Below are 19,607 nucleotides of genomic sequence, written 5' to 3' on the forward strand. Positions count from 1 at the left end.
CCAGTGTGTCATTTAAAGTCTTTATTTCCTTGTTGATCTTTTGCTTACATGATCTGTCCATTTCAGTCAGGGGGGTGTTAAAGTCCCCCACTATTATTGTATTGTTGTCAATGTGTTTCTTCGCTTTTGTTATTAATTGCCTTATATAATTGGCTGCTCCCATGTTAGGGGCATAGACATTTACATTCGTTAGGTCTTCTTGTTGGATAGACCCTTGAAGTAGGATATAGTGTCCTTCTTCATCTCTTATTACAGTCTTTGTTTTAAAATCTAATTTGTCTGATATAAGGATTGCCACCCCAGCTTTCTTTTGGTGTCCATTCGCATGGTAAATGGTTTTCCACCCCCTCACTTTCAATCTGGGGGTGTCTTTGGGTCTAAAATGAGTCTCTTGCAGACAGCATATCGATGGGTCTTGTTTTTTAATCCAATCTGATAGCCTGTGTCTTTTGATTGGGGCATTTAGCCCATTTACATTCAGGGTAACTATTGAAAGGTATGAATTTAGTGCCATTGTATTGCCTGTAAGGTGACTCTTACTGTATATTGTCTGTGTTCCTTTCTGATCTATGCTGCTTTTAGGCTCTCTCTTTGCTTAGAGGTCCCCTTTCAATATTTCTTGGAGGGCTGGTTTCATGTTTGCAAATTCCTTTAGTCTTTGTTTGTCCTGGAAGCTTTTTATCTCTCCTTCTATTTTCAATGACAGTCTAGCTGGATATAGTATTCTTGGCTGCATATTTTTCTCGTTTAGTGCTCTGAAGATATCTTGCCAGTCCTTTCTGGCCTGCCAGGTCTCTGTGGATAGGTCTGTTGCCAGTCTAATATTTCTACCATTGTAGGTTACATATCTCTTCTCCCGAGCTGCTTTCAGGATTTTCTCTTTGTGTCTGAGACTCGTAAGTTTTACTATTAGATGTCGGGGTGTTGACCTATTATTATTGATTTTGAGAGGGGTTCTCTGTGCCTCCTGGATTTTGATGCCTGTTTTCTTCCTCACATTAGGGAAGTTCTCTGCTATTATTTGCTCCAGTATACCTTCTGCCCCTCTCTCTGTTTCTTCTTCTTCTGGGATCCCAATTATTCTAATGTTGTTTTGTCTTATGGTATCACTTATCTCTTGAATTCTGCCCTCGTGATCCTGTAGTTGTTTCTCTCTCTTTTTCTCAGTCTCTTTATTTTCCATCATTTCATCTTCTATATCGCTGATTCTCTCTTCTGCCTCATTTATCCTAGCAGTTAGTGCCCCCATTTTTGATTGCACCTCATTAATAGCCTGTTTGATTTCGACTTGGTTAGATTTTAGTTCTTTTATTTCTCCAGAAAGGGTTTCTCTAATAACTTCCATGCTTTTTTCAAGCCCAGCTAGTATCTTTAAAGTCATGATTCTGAACTCTAAGTCCGACATCGTACTAATGTCCGTCTTGAGTAGGTCCCTGGCTGACGGTACTACCTCTTGTTCTTTTTGCTGAGGTGATTTTTTTAAAAAGATTTTATTTATTTATTTGAGAAAGAGAGAATGAGAGATAGAGAGCACAAGAGGGAAGAGGGTCAGAGGGAGAAGCAGACTCCCTGCTAAGCAGGGAGCCTGATGCGGAACTCGATTCCCAGACTCCAGGATCATGACCTCAGCCGAAGGCAGTCGCTTAACCAACTGAGCCACCCAGGCGCCCTTGCTGAGGTGATTTTTTTCATCTTGTCATTTTGTCCAGAGGAGAATAGATGAATGAGAGAACAAAATGCCAACAGGTTAACAACACCCCCAGCAAATATACGCTATACAAATCAGAAAAGACCTGAACCCACGGAAAAGAAAGGGAAAGAAAGAAAAAAAGAAAGAGGAAAAAAAAAAGTAGAAGATAAAAACAAAAACAAAAACAGAATAATACAAAAAAAGCAGAATATGATCAAATATGATCAGGCTAGTGCATAGATCAGTGCCACACACTAGATTTTGGGCATATTTTGGTCTGTTAGAAAAAAGTGCCTCCTAAAATTTTAAAGGAAGAAAGACCTATATGTACAAAATAAGGGTTGATACAATGAAGGGATGGAAGATGACTGTAAAGATGAAAATTATAAAAGATTTTATAAAAGGAATTCATAAGAAGTTGTTTGAAAAAGAAAAAAGAAGATAAAAAAAAGAAAAAAAAAGGGAGAGAATGTGATCAGGCAGGAGACTAGAACAAAGCCATACACTAGTGATTTAGGGTATATTTTGATCTGTTAGAAGAAACTATCTCAAATTTTAAAGAGAGAACAACTTATATATATATATATATATATATGCCAAAAATAAGGGTAACTACTATGAAGGGATAAAATATGACTCTAAAAATGAAAAATAAATGTTTTTTTAGAAAAGGGATTGATAAGATGTTGGTTGAAAAAGAGAAAAAGAAAAATTCAAAAAAAACAGTTAAAAAAATTAACTTTGATGAACTAATGAATCATGGTAAAAAAAAGCCATGAATTCTATGTGCAGTATTCCCCTAGCCGTGGAGTTCTCTGGTTCTCCTTGATCGGTAAACTTGGTCTTGGCTTGCTGGCTGTTCATGCTGATCTTCTGGGGGAGGGGCCTGTTGCCGTGGTTCCCAAAGGTCTTTGCCGGAGGCTGAATTGCCCTGCCCTTGTCAGTCCGGGCTAAGCAAGCTGCTCGGGTTTGTTCTCAGGAGCTTTTGTTCCCTGCAAGCTCTCCGTACAGCCTTGGAGGACCAGGGTGAAAATGGTGGCCTCCCAATCTCCACCCGGAGAAGCTGAGAACTCGGGCCCCACTCCTCAGTGCGCCCCCAGAGAAAAGCAGTCACTCCCATGTCCCTGGTCTCCGGCCGCTCTCCGTGCTCACCCAGCCTGTGACCGAGTGTTTCTATCTTTGGCCCCCGACCCCGGGTGGAGTCTCCAAACCCAGCAGATCCCTGCGGTGCGCTCCCGCGCCGCTCCTCCCCGGGAAGGAAGGGGAGTCTCCCCGGCTCTGCCGCTTGTTGGGTCCCTGCTGGAGGAGCAGTGGCCCAACTGGGCCGCGGATCACAGTTTATGGCAACCCTGAGCTGAGAGCCCGCGCCTCAGCTCCGTCTCTGCAGCCGGCTTCCCCGCTCCGATACCTGGGAGCTCTGCCACACCCAGGCACCCCCGGTCTTTCTGTGACCCCAAGGGTCCTGAGACCACGCTGTCCCGCGAGGGTTCCACCCCCCGCTTAGCCACTGCAGCGACGTCCCTCAGCAGAGCCGACTTCTAAAAGGACCGATTTTGTGCTCCGCGGCTCTAGCACTTGCCAGAAGCGGCCGACGGAGGCCCCTCCCCCGCCGTCTATCCTCCCGAATATCGCCTCGGATTCACTTCTCCGCACGTCCTACCTTCCAGAAAGTGGTCGCTTCTCTGTTCAGAGAGTTGTTGCTACTCTCCTCTTCGATCTCCTGTTGAGTTCGTAGGTGTTCAGAATGGTTTGATCCCTATTCAGCTGAATTCCTGAGACCAGATGAAATTCAGGTCTCCTACTCCTCCGCCATCTTGCTCTGCCCCCCCTTGAGTTATGCAAACTTTATAATTAGCCTTTAGAAGATAATCCAGGTCAAAATTTAGTCCAGTTAACCTCTGGAGCATCTCATTAATCAAAACCTGCTTAAGATGATTTCCTTATTCTAAGCACCATGTGGTGTGAAATACTCAGTGTTTATAAACCCCCACTGTTCACTTTTACAATGTCATGGCAATAGGTTTCTGTTTGTTTCTGTCTTTGTTTTGTTTTATTTGGTTGGTTTTGGGTTTGTGTATCTCTGCTTTATCTTTCAAGATGTTTATGAGGCGAGAATTACTTACCCATTTCATGGTGTGTACCTTTCTGCTTACTAACCCACTGCTTTAGGAAATATGAGATACATACAAAAAGGGAAGTTAGTTTAAATTTAAAATGTGTAAGTCATGGTAGACAAGCAACTCAGAGATTGTATCAATGCTATTACAGTCGCTGACAGATTTGGCAAAAGAGAAAAAGAAAAAAAGAATCAGATCAGGAGAGTTGAAATCTCCTGCCTCCATTCTGCCCTAACATATATTCAGTTAGATATGACTGAAACAGTAATTGCAGAAGTTTCTCAATCTGTCCATCACTTTCCTCAACAGTAGCCACAAGGATAAAAATGACTCATCTATAGGTCATGATAATTTTGAAGGAAAATGTGTTATGGTGCCTTGTGGGTAAAATATGCAAATTATCAAGACAGCAGAGATAATTAAATTTTCTCAAATCAGAATAAAATGACCTTCTTTGATTAACCCCTTTTTCGAGGGAGACACCAACTCACCGCATTCATTGTTATAAGAGCCTGCCTTATAATAAAGTCAAGCTTGACATATGAAGAGATTAGGAAGCCTGAGAATTTATAATAGGAAAAAAAAAAGAATAAATTGAGGCAGAGAAGATGCTAGATTCATGATGTATGCCACTTTTCCTCTATATTATTTCAGTTGTTTTGATAACTCACAAGTGCTGTTAATTAAATCAAGCAGAGAATAGTGTAAAAGTAAGCAAAGTTAGGTCAGAAGAAGTGATAATGCTTATTAACCAGATGGAGACCTGTGATAATATTTACACTTTTAATGAAAATACGTGTGCTTTTTTTTTTTAATTTATGTTTTCACTCTGACCTGACATCTACTAAAATGTTTGGAAATTCAGAAGTACTCCGTGAATATTTGTTGAATCAATGACTAAATAAAAGGATAAAATAAGTCATTATAGCATATTGATTCTGTTTCCCATTCCAGACTCAATGTAAATGCCCAGGCGATATTAGTTACCAACCTAATGCCACCCAACTTGTTATTTTTCTTTAAACTAGATAGATTTGTCCGTAATGTATTGGGCTTGGATGGATTAAAATGAAGATTTGAAATCTTATTTGACCTCATTTGTGTACTAAATATTTTAAAATCAGTCACCTGCCTGTGTTGTCTACTGCGCTGATTCTCTTTAAGTTATAACTGGGAGTGATGTGTTTACACACGTGTGAGTGTGCACTTGCACGCATGCATTCCCTGACAGGACGTCTTTTTACTTGGCAAACCTTTCTGCTCCCGGGCTATCCTACATGCACTGTAATCAGGAGATTAATTTGGCTTTTAATGTCAGCAATATGACTGTAAAATGAGCTTTGGGTGATAAATTAGTGTTCATATTCAGAACCACCAATTAGAAGATCTGTGACTTTGAGACAGTAATTTTATTTCTTTGGGTTTTGTTTTTCTTATAAAAAATAAGGACGTAATCTCTACTTACTCTCAGTACTGTCTGCAGCTATTCTGAAGTGCAAAGAAAATTGAGGCACTAAAGAGGTATAAAATATGTGAAAATTTCTCTAAACGAGTCACTAAGATTTCATTCAGCTTATTTGAAAAACAGTTCTACTGGATCTAAGCAAACATCCAGTCCTATACCCAGGGCTTTGCAAAGGAAGACACAGGGGACGGAACTCTATAGTGGCTCTGTACAAAACGGGGTCTTCCTCTGTCACCCCATTTGGTGATAGCCACAACCTCCCAAAACTCTCTCTCCTCTTAGCCACCTCTTTCCAAAAATATATAGTGTAGGAAACCCTTCCTGATTCAAAACAACAGCAACACCACCAACACCACCACCAACAAAAAATCCAGGAAAAAAACAACAACCCTTAGAATCTGATCATGCAGATTAAATGTCAAGACGACCAAGAAAGGGTCTGCAGAAGGTTCTACTTAACATGGACCTTACAGTGTCTTTTTTGCACACAATTTCTTTTCCTTTCCTACAGATATCGTAACTTGGACACCATGGTCATGGTTGTTCACCTCTATTTGCACTGTGCTCTCCCATATCTACCAATTTATTTTAGCCTCCAATAGCTCACTTTTCTCAGTGCAAATTCAGCTCTTTAGCCAGGAATTACCACTATACTTCATAGAATTCCATTTAGCTGGGAACACCCTGACATGATGCACAGACATCCTCAGAACTAGCCTTTTCCTAGTTTTCAGAACATAATAACCTGCTCAGTTCCTCCTACCTTTATCATTCCTTTTATCCACTGCTAGATCTTTAGTATATTCTTAGTCCCCATTTTTAAAGGTCATGCCTTTCTTTTATGCTAATTTCCTTTTCCTTCTGCAGTTTCAATTGTATTACACTTAGTTACCCTTTCTTATTGAAACTGCATCTTATCTTTATTTTGCTCTCTTTCGAATTCACTCCACTATGCCCACTTTGCCACACTCACATTTATCCTGTTTTCTAGTCCCTCACCACTGAACTGTGCTACATATTCCCAACTGTGTCCAGCCTGAGTCCAACCTGAGGTGTCAAATCTGCCTGATTTGATTTTGAGCTTAAATATATTCTTTTTTTAAAAAGAGGTATTTATCTGTTTTGGAAGGTGGAGGGGCAGAGGGAGAGACTCTTGAAGAAGACTCCCCACTGAGCGTGGAGCCCCATCAGTGTATCTTGGATAGTTGAATCCTTCTTTGTTTAGTTGGGTCATGATAACTTCACAGATTTATCAATCTTGATTCAATAGTGGATCCTAACTAAGAAATTCCATTATTGATTTCTTATGCCAAGTATTTTTCTAAGCACTGGTAGAAAACTGTTTACCATTTTTCTGTCCCACCTAACCTTATTATGTGACTAAATTATAACAGAATGTTGTTGAACGTGATGTATACATTTTCAAACCCTGCCCTCAAAAGTCTCCAGTGCATTTCTTCATATATTCTCTCTCCTCATTTTTGTCGGTGAGATGCAGAAAATAAAGGGTGGGCTTTGAAAACCTGATGGAAGGCAGAGCCACTAGATGCAGAGTCACTGACTGGGTCCCTGGATGTTTAGAGCAGATCCACCAGATTCCCTGACATGCATTGTTCGATAATGTGTTGTGTTAAGCCACTGAGAATTCTGGTTGATTTGTAAAAGCAGGTGGCCTACTCTAAACACTGCACTTTCATATATTAAGTCATTTAACTGACATAGCAAGACTTTGAGGCAGGATTAGATTTAGGGAAGGCTGAGGAATTCCTGGAGGGATGTGAGTATGCTAATGGTAAACAGAAGCAAATGAAGCATTCCCCTTGTAGAAAGACTAATATCTACAGTTGACCCTTGAAGAACATGGGGGTTGGGGCCCTGGCTCCCCATGCAGTCAAACATCCCTGTATAACTTGACTCCCCAAAATCTTGACTTCTAATAGCCTACTATTGACTGAAAGCCTTACCAATAATACCAATAACAAACCAAACTATTTTAAAGACTGAGAAAGAAACGTATCACACACATATATATATATGAAACTGATGTGATATGATATATATATATATAATACATATATAATATCTCAAGGCAATTAGGAAACAGTTAATTGCTAACAGAACAAGCCACCTTCTATCCTTTCCAGCCCCAGTAAAAAACTAAGTTCTCTGAAGGGCACCTGAGGTAGACAGTGGCCCTAGTGTGATAGGCACTCTCTGATATCGTGAGGGGAAGAGGCTACAAATAAAGATTGGTCTCACTCAACTCCTGTGTCCTTCTGAGGACAACAAGAGTAATATTACCATGGCAATGGTCCCTATTCCCTTGTGCACTTAAAATGGTAGGATACTTGATATCCTAGAGAGGTCAGTAAATCATCCCAAATCACAGACATTAGGGAAAAATTAAGTGTACATTTCACTTGAGGAAAATATTAGTTCCTCAGAGTTTTTACTTTGTGGAATTAGGGACAGAGCTTTGAAAAGAAAGTTGCTTAACAAGGTTGCAAAGTTAAAATATTTTTTAGGAGGTTGTTGAAAGTGTTTTATATTTTGTTTTTTTATTTATTCTCAAAATTTCTGCCAGTGGTGTTAACACTGGGAACATCATTGGTAGACTCACTTGTGATTATTACTGACAAAAGCAGTGGCTTTCTCTCAGTGGTTATTGCATCTCCTTAGCAACTAGGAAAAGAACATATATAATGTAAATTAAGGTGGCAGAAACTAAAACTTAGGAAACGAGACTAGCCATAATCAAAATTATTTTTTTTCTAGACTTAGCATCCTTCACATTAATTTAAATGATGTTATTTGTTGGATTGATTTTTTGTTTCTCAGACACCTCTGGAAAAAAAAAAGACTTTTGCATATTGTTTTTATTCAACAAACTTCATCTTATATTTGAGTATATATTACTGAATATATAGTACCAAGCAGCTGTGTAGATCAATAATAAATAATATGAATTACTCTCCAAAGTGTTGATCTGACACTTCAGCTCTCAAAATTGTCTTATATTTTTGAGGTACATGGTCAAGTGTGTATTAGTCAGGATTCTCCAGAGAAATAGAACTAATAAGATGTGTATGCATATATATATATATATATAAAGAGAGAGAGAGAGAGAGAGAGAGAGAGAGAGAGAGAGAGAGAAAGAGAGATTTAGTATAAGGAATTGGTTCACATGACTGTAGAGACTAGCAAGCCCATATCTACCTTGTGGGCAGGTAAGCTCAAGACCCAGGAGACCCAGGGGTGCTGATGAGGTCTGAAGTCAGTTTGCTGGATAATTCACTCTTGCTCAGAGGCAGAACTTTTTGTTCTAGTATGGTCTTGAACTGATTGGATGAGGCATTATGGAGGGCAGTCTCCTTACTCAAAGTTCCCTAATTTAAATGTTAATCTCATCCAAAAAAACCCTTCAAGTTGACACATGAAAGTAACTATCAAAAAGTGCCACAGGATTTTGATCTTAAAAGAGTCAGTGCCAGCCTAATTCGAAACTTCTCTATTCTTTCCCCTTATCTCTAGAGTCTGCCTCAGCATTGGGACCTTAATATCCCTCTCAATATGCCAAGATCTAGTAGGAGTGGCTTACACCCATTTGAAAGAACCCCATCATTTCCACTGACCTGGCCTGGAGGAGACACCCCAATCTCCATACTTGTACCCCAACCTATTTTTATTTCTGTTGCGAAAAGTCCCTCTTATGACTGGCTGGGGAGTCCAGCTCTAACTTCCATCCTTGTTGCCAAGTCCTGTGTTTTGAAACTTGCTGAATGCCTCAGTCTCCTCTTGAGGATTAGGATTTTAGCAGGTTTTCTTCCATAGAATCAATGCCATAGTTTTCAACTTAGCTCAAGTGACAGTGTCCCATCCACCCAATGCTGGGCATGCCATATGAAAACTTTGTAAATGTCCTCAATGCTTTTCTCTATCTACTTGCTGGGGAAAAAAATGTTCTAATCTTTGGTAAGCCATTATAAAATCTTTACCTAAATTTCCTCAGTGAGCTCCTACAACTCCTCTAGACCTAAGAATTATACACAAAACTCAATGGACAGACCCATCAGACCATCTGCCCCAGCCGTTCATTTTCTCACCCGCCCACGCCCAAATCACATATTTCTGTGTTCTTCCCTTCTTTATCCAGCTTACCACCATATCTCCCCAATGTAATTCCCCTTATCTTTATAGTCTAACCCATTCTTGTGTCATTTAGCATCTCTATCCCCCTGTGTGACTTAACCTGACATGTCCACGTCTTATATATGCCCTTGATCGTACATTCCCTGGGGGGAGTATTCTTGCTACGGCTCTGTGAGATTCAGCTCTTCCAGGCGGATCTTAATCCTGTCAGGGTTGTATCCATCTCACCAGTGAAGATGAGAACACTTTCGAAAGTAATCATCAAACTAGTGTGTGAACTCTGAGTAATATACTAAATTAACACTGGGAATGTTGTTCCTTATCGACCTGACTTTAAGAATGTTGTAATTTCACATATTAGTTCATTGAGTCTCTCTAAGCAAGCTTAAATATTTACAGACTCCTAAAACGGCTTCTACTATTAACTACTTAATGTTCTTTTTTTTTGGTCAAAGTTGTGTGTGTGTGTGTGTGTGTGTGTGTGTGTGTGTGTGTGTTTTATTATGTTATGTTAATCACCATGTTCTAAACAAATAAATTGGTGAAAAGTAACCTGGGCTTCACAGGTAATATGTGGAGCAAGGTAGGGCAAAAGAAGGCCCCGTCATTGATTTTAATTGGGTTGGGGGTGGGGGAGAAGCAAGGTTTAGTCCAAAGAGTGGGGCTACTCTATCTTATGCCTCCTCATTTTACCAATCATAAATTGAGAACCATGCATATTGCATGGCTATTTATAGAAGAATCTCCTTTGATAAGGATCTATTTCAGTCAAGATATGATCTAAATAATGTGACTGACATCACGTCATCGGTCATGATATCCTTTTGAAGCAAGAATGCTCAGCTGTGAGAATTTCCTGTCTTGGGACCAAGTGTGGAGATGAAGAGATAGAGACTATAAAGTTCACTATGTCCTTCTTTTCTCCTTTCTTTTTCAAGCTTGCTTTTATGAGGGCCCAATTTAATTAGGCCTTGTAAGTGGAATAAGGAGAATGTGAAGCCCCTTTGTGCCCAGTATTTTTTAGAAAATTTTATTGACATGCAGGAAAGTACCTGAATCATAAATATACAACTCAACAAATTTCCAAAAACTGAATTCATCTGTGAAAACTACATCAACAAATAGAACATTGTAAGAATTCTTAAAGTTCTCTTTCTGACCCCTTCCGATTACTGCCCCCCAAAATAACTAGTATCCTGACTTCTAACAAAACAGATTGATTTTGCCCATTTTTGTACTTCATATATACATTACAAACACACTACATTATATAAATGTATTGTACTTTACATTATTAGTTTACAGATCTTTAGTGCCTTTATTGTTTTGCTCAACCACTAAGTTTATAAGAGCCATTCATACTGTTGCAGGTGTTTGTAGAGTGCTCATTCCCATTGCTGTATGATATTTCCCGGGGTGAGTATATCATTTATTGATCCTTTCTGTTGATGGATATTTGGGTAGCTTTCATTCTGGAGTTATTACAAATAATGTTGCTATAAACATTTTAGTCCATTATTTGGGGGAACATATATAAACATTTCCAAAGGCAGGTTGGGTTTCCCCTGATTTTAATTCTTCTAGATAATTCAAAGGAATTTCAAAACATTAAGAGTAAAACCTATCTTGACTACGTGTCTCCTCTATACTTGCCTCATTCTTCTAGTCCCATTAAGAGCAAATATCCTTGGGAGTTAAACTCTTTCATTTTTTTCTTGAATCCTCTTCCAGCTAAAGCAAAGGCTCAGATTACCACATCAGTGAGAAAGATCTCACAGAGATCTTTCACTAATAATTTCAAGGATATGAGTAATCTCGTGGCACAGGTAAAGCAGAGTGTCTCCTAATGTCCTTCCCAGCAGTGTCAGATGCACTCTTTTGCCTAGGTCCAAAGAACTGATCTCTTATTGAAATGGACAGTTTCTCACACACAGGGAAGATTTAGGTAATGAAATCTCTCCATTCTGTACTCAGATAGTAACATAGTTTATGTGATGTTTTCCAGGAACCTAGGCCTCAAAAATCTATAAATCAATGATATTCTACTAAAATAATTTCATGAATAAGAACTCTCCTCAAATACCATTAGTTTATTTGCTGTGAGGTGCAAATTGGAGTCATCTGGTTCATTCTTTCCTGGAAACATCACCCAGGTAAATGTAGACAAATAGACCACAAGCCAGCTGCTTAATCCCTCTCTTTCCATACTGCAAGAAGGTATTTATCCACATCTATTTATTTGTCAAGACCATCAGTGAAACCTATATTTTTTTAAAAGACTTTATTAGAGAGAGAGAGAGCATGATTGGGAGGGGGGTGGCGAGGGGCAGAGGGAAAGGGAGAAGCAGACTCCCTGCTGAACAGGAAGTCCAGCATGGGGCTCGATCCCAGGACCCCAGGAATCATGACCTGAGCCGAAGGTAGATGTTTAACTGACTGAGCACCCCAGGTGCCCCAAAACCTATATGTTTTTTAATTCAGTGATCAGTTCTAGGTCCTCTCCCTATTTGATCTATCAGCAGCCCTTGGCAAGCTGATGACTTATCTACTTTCCTCGCTTGGCTTCCAGGCAGTATTTCTCTTTCCCTGTATCTCTCTTCTTTTTCCTACCTCAGGCCACTCCTTTTTATTCTTCCTTTACAGGTTCTTCTTATCTTTCAGATCCTTTAAAATTGGAGTGTGGGGCCCCTGGGTGGCTCAGTCAGTTAAGTGTATGACTCTTGATTTTCGCTCAGATCATGATCTGCAGGTCCTGGGATCGAGGCTGTTTGGGCTCTGTGATCAGCTCAGAGTCTGCTTGTCCCTCTCTGTCTGCCCCTACCCCCTGCTCATGCTCTCTCTCTCTATTTATTTGAGATAAATAGATAAATAAAATCTTTAAAAAAATTAAAAAATAAAATGGGAGTGCAACATAGAACATACTCCTTGGAAATCTCTCCTATTCCCTTTTAATTTCACAGTCTCATTACTTTAAATCCCATCTACATGCTGAAGACTCCCAAGTTTATATCTTCCTTTTGTTCCTTCCCCATCCTGCTTTTTGTTCGCCAGCTTTCCTGAGGTATAATTTACAAAGAAAACTGCATATATTTAAAGTATATAACGTGATGGTTCAATGTTACATACACATGGTAAAATTATTTGGTCCTTTCTCTTGATGCCCCTACTCATATCCAGCTGCCTTTCTTGACATCTCTATTTGTACATCAGTGACTGTTAGAAATTGAACGTGTCTAAAACTGAATTTCTATTCTTATTCTCCAATATTCTCCTCCCATTTTCTCCTCCATCTGAAAAAATGACGACTCCGTCCTTCTAGGAACTTGTGCTAAAATCACAGTGCTTTCCTCACCTTCTTCCCGTTCTTTACACACACATTCAATCCATCATCAAGGCCTCTTGATTCTATGGCCAACATTTATAAAGAATCAGACTTCTCCCATCTCCACTTCCAAAAGTAGATTTAACTTAAAAGTAATGAAACTTAAGCATTATGGTCCCTCACTTGTATTGGGCCTTTCTAGGTCTCTGGGGATTCAGGAGAAAGGAATCTAACGGTGTGGTAGAGGCACGAAGTGCCTTGAGCCCTATCATACATGCCAGTGGTGGATCTGAGGCTGGCAGTAGGGGGCACCATGCTGGCAGCACTCCTTTCTATAACCACCAAGTCCAGAGCGACACTTTCTCCTGGTTGACCTTGACCAGTATCTGGGCCCTACCGTTCACACCAAGGGGAAGGATCTGAAGGCATCATGGTTCTTCTGTCTGCTGGATCAACATTATAACCAAGGCTTATCCATCCCCCCCCCCCCACCTCCCGGACTGGCCCAGGGGCAGCAATGGTAAGTAGGGGGGAGAAACCCCAGGAGATAGAGATTAGGCCAACCTGGACCAGTGTTTGAGGCAGTGGCTTTCCCCAGGGGTCAAAGAAGGGAAATTCAAGGACTAGAGCTTTGGAGGGCTTCCATCCATCATGAGGCACAACCAGGGCAAGAACTGCAGAGGAAATTATGAAACTAAAAGTTATTTCTCTACACTGTCAAAAATAAAAGACAGATTTTATGTAAGCTGGCTTCCACAAACAACAAGTTTTGATTTGTTTTTCAATGAGAGAATTACCTTTCTATTCTCTCTACTATAAAAGTATTATATGAAGAGGTGTTAAAAAAAATGCTTCTACAATGTAGGGAAAAAGTAACATAGAAGTATATCACGCAGCTAATAATAACAATAATAATAATAATTTATATATTCCAAGACTTTTATGATACCTGTGTTGTCAGCTTTTTAATACTGGTAATATCTTTACCTTTTCTAAATAAATATTTACTTCCATACCTGACTTTATAGCAATAATTTTGTATTTTTTTAGAGGGCCCTACAAAACCCATATCTATTCCTGTGCATTGCTTTCACCTTATTCCAGGTGCCCACCAATCTGTAACCTAGACTAACTCAGGAACCTCCAGGCCTCCCTGATTTGCCCTGGCTCTTTTCCACTTAATTCACAAAAGAGCAGTCAGAGTGATCATTTTAAACTGTAATGCCCTCCTTTTGCTTGAAACCTGCCAATCACTTCCTGCCTCACTCAGAGTCAGGGCCAAAGACCTTACACTGGCCTAGCTCCTAGCCCACTTAACTCTCTGACCTTATCTGCCCTCCCTCTCTTACTCAGCTCCAGTCAGGTTGCTCTCTTCCCTGCTCTGGGAATGTGACAGGAAGTTTCCATGAGCCCTTTTTCCTGGAGGATGCTCCCTAAGATACACATACAGCCTTTTTCCTGACCTCCTTAGACTGCTTATAAATAGCAGTGAGAACTCCCTCATCATCCTGTTTAGAACTGACTCCTCACCCCCGACAGGGACATCTTCTCTGCTTTATTTTTCTATACTTTATCATCTTCTAAGATGCTATAATGTCAACTTGCTTATGTGTTCCTTGCATTTCTCCCTTCATTGCTCCATAAAGGCAGGGATTTTTATCTGTTATATTCACTTACTGTTCTCTCTTACAATATCTAAACAATGCCTGGCACATAGTTGGCCCTCGATAAATGTTTTATGCATTCACAAATGAATAAATGATTGAGTGAATAATTTATGCTTCCTGCAGTCTTGCAGCTCAAAGTTTAGAGACAGAAATATCAGTCCTCAGTTATTGTTTTGGTCCTAAGTATGATAAAAAGTTGTTAAAGATTTTTGACTGGTTAAGTAACATCATGAGATCTTTGTTTATGGAAGATAGTTATTGAAACATTTATGGGAGATGGCATGTTTGGGGTAAGACTAGAGTCAAGAAGACCAGTTATTTAGGATTAATGTGCTAATTGTCTGCACTAAGATAATAGAAAAAGTATTACAGTGTTTGGCATATTAATCCTGAAACTTTCATGGATGATTTTCTAGGGCTTTTTTATTCTTTTTTGTTTGTTTGTTTTTTATCTAAATATTTGACCTCGTGTAGGCAAATCCCAAACTAAAATTGAATAACTGAAGGGTATCCTATAATACCGAAAGAATTGAAATCTAACATTGGTGGGGTAAATGCCTTCAGGAAATTTTCTTCCAGAAATGAAAAGTTTAATACATACATACCCATTAGTTACCAACACTTTAACCCTGAGGAATACCTGTGGGGAATACCACCTTGGCACTCACCATAAAAGCATATCCATCTACCTATAAAACAGCAGAGCATTCCTATTATAGGAGATAGGAAAGAGTGGCAGTGGGAACAGGAAGTGTTTCTTCATCCTTGATTCCCAATGTTTGTGGGCATCTCCTCTTCATAAACTGAAGATAGCAAATTGCTATTCACAGATCAAAACATACTGGAGAGGCTGGAGAAAAGAAAAGAAAAAAAAAAAGCAGATGGAAAGGGAGGAGGAAGGGGTAAGAAGAAATGGAAGTGAAGCAAGCTGACACCTGTTTTCCAGCACAATGATCATTAAACTTATCACATGTTATGCCAGAAGCTTTATTTTTAAATACCCTGTCTGCTACCTTCTGGGTTAAGTAAATAGTTTTGAATATGCATTTCATTCAAATTGCTTTCCATCACAGTCAGTAACTGCAGTTAAAATGACTGAGTAGCTTTGAGTCCTTCCAGAAAAACAACAAGGAAGTATAGGGAATGCTATCCCCATCTTGTTCATTCAGGAACATTTCCTTGTTTCTGGATATAAAGTAGATGTATTTAGTACCTCCCATTAGTTTGGCCACCCATTTAGTCTTCTAATAACCCTAACAACAACAATAACAACAACAACAACATAATGATTACAGAGGGAAGTGAAGAAAAGATTAGGGTAGGCAATAATTTAAAGGATTAGTACTGGCCCTAAGAGAATTTCTCACCATGAGGCTAGGGATTAGTCTTCAAATGGAAATTTTTGGATATATAAGCCATACTTATATCAACTTAGTTTCTTATAAACATAAAGCTTAGTGTGTTGTGCTGACTCAACTATCTCTGGAAATATGTATCAGTTCTAATAATTACAAGGTCCATCTATGATATAGCAAACATTATTTTGAAATTAGTCTTTATTGATTAGTAGCTATTCATAAGCTTCACTGTTACTACAACTGTTATATGAATGTAATAATTGCTGCCGAGCACAACAATTGAATTCTCTTTTCTCTTGATATTTATGTTTGTTGGAATGAACATATTGATGATCTGGAAATGTTAAGTTCTTACTGTGCAAACACTTGTGTTTCTAAACTAAATATAATCAGTAACTATAAAATTTACTACAGGCTTTTAGTGCAACTGCTTATTTTCAGGATATTGGTAAGTATACATTTAATTTAAAGTGCATATTCTCAGATGAAAATGAGCAACACTGTAAGAATATATTTCCATGATATTAAGAGCTAGAATCAGCACCATTGCTATTCCTTGTTAACTATACAAATTTACTTAATTGACTTGACACCAGTGTCCTCACATACAAAATGGGAATAACATTTTGGTAATTACACAAGTAGTTGTTATCTGACCACCCCTTTTCCACTAAAGGAAACAATGATAAGATCTGGACATAATGCCAAAAACACCTACACCGGGCAGTGATCAGCAGCAGACAGACTCTGGTGGGAGTACATGCATTGAAGTATATAAACAGGATTCTCAAGCCTGAGATTTTTGCCTGGGCCCAAGGATAACTATCATGGTATTAGCAGAATGTGTGCTGCTGGTGGTAGAACAGCTGCGGTATTTTGACCTAGGAAATCAGAAAAAATGAAGCTACCAGGGATTTATGGCTACTGAAGAGAGCAGGGAATCCCTAGGAGGGACAGAACCAGAGAGATGATCCCATATCTATCTACCAGGAGCTCCTGTACTATATGTACATGGTACAGACTCAAAACAGCTGAGCCAGAGACAAAAGATTGAGATGGGCTTCCGCCTAAGGAACAAAGTTTACATTTCCAGTCTATCTAAGACAATTGCCTGCTGACGTAGGGGAAGCAACACTAATCAGAGAAAATGACAGATTCTGCACAGAGTGCAATTAAAAACTACCCCGTATATAAGAGGAATCGGGAAAATGGAGCACATTTTTAAGAGAAAGGAAAACAGACTCTGGAATGGCTTTGCTGTTGGAACTAGCAGACCAGAGTTTTGAAATGGCTTTACGGTTTTCCTCAAAGAAGAAAAGCAAAATATTCTCACATGAATGAAGATATTGACGGCAGAGAAATACTGTATAATATAAAGAACCAAGTGGAAATTCCAGGACTATGAAAGCCATCAGCAATTGCACTACTGGGTAATTACCCCAAAGATACAAATGTAGGGATCCGAAGGGGTACATGGACCCCGATGTTTATAGCAGCAATGTCCACAATAGCCAAACTGTGGAAAGAGCCAAGATGTCCATCGACAGATGAATGGATAAAGAAGATGTGGTATATATATACAATGGACTATTATGCAGCAGCCATCAAAAGGAATGAAATCTTGCCATTTGCAACGACATGGATGGAACTGGAGGGTGTTATGCTGAGCGAAATAAGTCAATCAGAGAAAGACATGTATCATATGATCTCACTGATATAAGGAATTCTTAATCTCAGGAAACAAACTGAGGGTTGCTGGAGTGGTGCGGGGTGGGAGGGATGGGGTGGCTGGGTGATAGACATTGGGGAGGGTATGTGCTATGGTGAGCGCTGTGAATTGTGTAAGACCTGTACCTCAAACAAATAATACATTATATGTTAAAAAAAACAAGATAGTAGGCTCTCTCTCTCTCTCATGAATAAATAAATAAAATCTTAAAAAAAAAAGAGTCGCAGGCTCTGCCACCAGAGCCAGCCAGACACCCTGTTTGGGTGCCTGGGTGGCTCAGATGGTTAAGCATCTGCCTTCAGCTCAGGTCATGATCCCGGAGTTCTAGGATCGGGTCCCGCATCGGGCTCCCTGCTCCTTGGGAGCCTGCTTCTCCCTCTGCCTCTCTCTCTCTCTCTGTCTCTCCTGAATAAATAAATAAAATCTTAAAAAAAAAACAACACAAGATAGTAGGAAGGGTAAAATGAAGGGGACATAATACCAAAAACAGCTACACTGGGCAGTGATCAGCAGCACAGATCTTGGAGGGGGCAGTGATCAGCAGCACAACCCTTGGAGGGGGAGATGAACCATGAGAGACTATGGACTCTGAGAAACAAACTGAGGGTTCTAGAGGGGAGGGGGTGGGGGGATGGGTTAGCCTGGTGATGGGTGTTAAAGAGGGCACGTATTGAATGGAGCATTGGATGTTATGCAAACAATGAATCATGGAACACTACCTCAGAAACTAATGATGTAATGTATGGTGATTAACATAACGTAATAAAATTTAAAAAAAAGCCATTGGTGAACTTAACATTTTACTGGATGGATTTGGTGAACTTAACATTTTACTGGATGGATTTAACAGCTGGATGGAAATGATAAATAAAAGATTCAGTGAACTTGAAGGTAAAATAAAATTATTTATATGATATGAAGAACACAGAAAAATAAAGATTATTAAAAAATTAACAAAGCCTCAGGACCTTTTAGATAATATCAAATAGTCGTTTACAGTCCTAGAAGGAAAGGAAAGATAGAATGAAACAAAGGAAAAATAAAAAAATAATGGTTGAGGGAGGGTTTCCTCAATTTAATTAAAGACAGAAATTCCACATATACTATTCTCAAAAACAAGGCAGAAAAACGAAAAAACATTGTGCCTCAGCACATCCATACAACAAATTGTTGAAACTTTCTCTCCCACACAAAAAAGGCCAAATCTTGAAATCAGCAAGAGAAAAATGACCAATTACATAAAGCACATAAATGGAATCAATGATTTGATGACTAATTGACTTCTCATTAGAAATACATATAACCATGGCAAAAATGGCAACCTACATGTTTTTTCAAGCGCATGTGATGTTTTGAAGGATTGGCCGTATGTTATTCTATAACAAATTCTTAATACATTTAAAAATATTTAAATTATGGAGAAAATGTTTTCCAACCAAAATTAATTTAATTATGAATCAATAATAAAATGATACTAGGAAATATTTGGAAAATAAATAACAAACTTCTAAATATTCCATATGTCAAAGAGGAAATCACTAAGAAACTTTGAATTCTATGACAATGAAAAATTCAACAGATAAAAATTAGGTGACTGTATAGTAATCTAAATCAAAATCATAGCAGGCTTTTTTTCCCCCCCATGAAATTCACAAGTTGACTCTAAAATTTCTATCTAAAGGCATAGACAATTTTAAAACAATTTAAGAAAAGGAAAGAGTGGAAAACACACTACCTGTTTTCAAGGTTTACTGTGAAGCCATAGTAATTAAGATGGTGTGGTATTAGTATAAAGAAAAACATATAGCTCCATTGGAGTAGGTTTTTTTTTTAATGATTTTATTTATTTATTTGACAGAGAGAGACACAGCAAGAGCGGGAACACAAGCAGGGGGAGCGAGAGAGGGAGAAGCAGGCTTCCCACGGAGCAGGGAGCCCGATGCAGGGCTTGATCCCAGGACCCTGGGATCATGACCTGAGCCGAAGGCAGACGCTCAACAACTGAGCCACCCAGGCGCCCCTCATTTGGAGTAGTTTTATGTCTTCTCATATAGAAAGACAATGGATTTTCAATTCAAAGCCCGAGTAATTCATTGAGACGACAGTCTTT

At 39.1% G+C, this 19,607-nt stretch overlaps 1 long non-coding RNA gene across 1 annotated transcript in view; it reads left to right on the top strand.

Moving 5' to 3' along the window:
* LOC112822720 (uncharacterized) overlaps nucleotides 1-10,836 on the top strand; it is a 52,103-nt gene extending 41,267 nt beyond the window's left edge. Inside the window, exon 4 of the long non-coding RNA XR_003207766.2 lies at nucleotides 10,792-10,836. This is a non-coding gene — a long non-coding RNA (uncharacterized lncRNA). The remainder of the gene's footprint in view (nucleotides 1-10,791) is intronic.
* The last annotated feature ends 8,771 nt before the right edge of the window (nucleotides 10,837-19,607 follow it).

The sequence above is a fragment of the Callorhinus ursinus genome, unplaced genomic scaffold, assembly GCF_003265705.2.
Source record: "Callorhinus ursinus isolate GAN/ISIS: 27379988/994484 unplaced genomic scaffold, GSC_fseal_2.0 scaffold8, whole genome shotgun sequence".
NCBI lineage: Eukaryota > Metazoa > Chordata > Mammalia > Carnivora > Otariidae > Callorhinus > Callorhinus ursinus.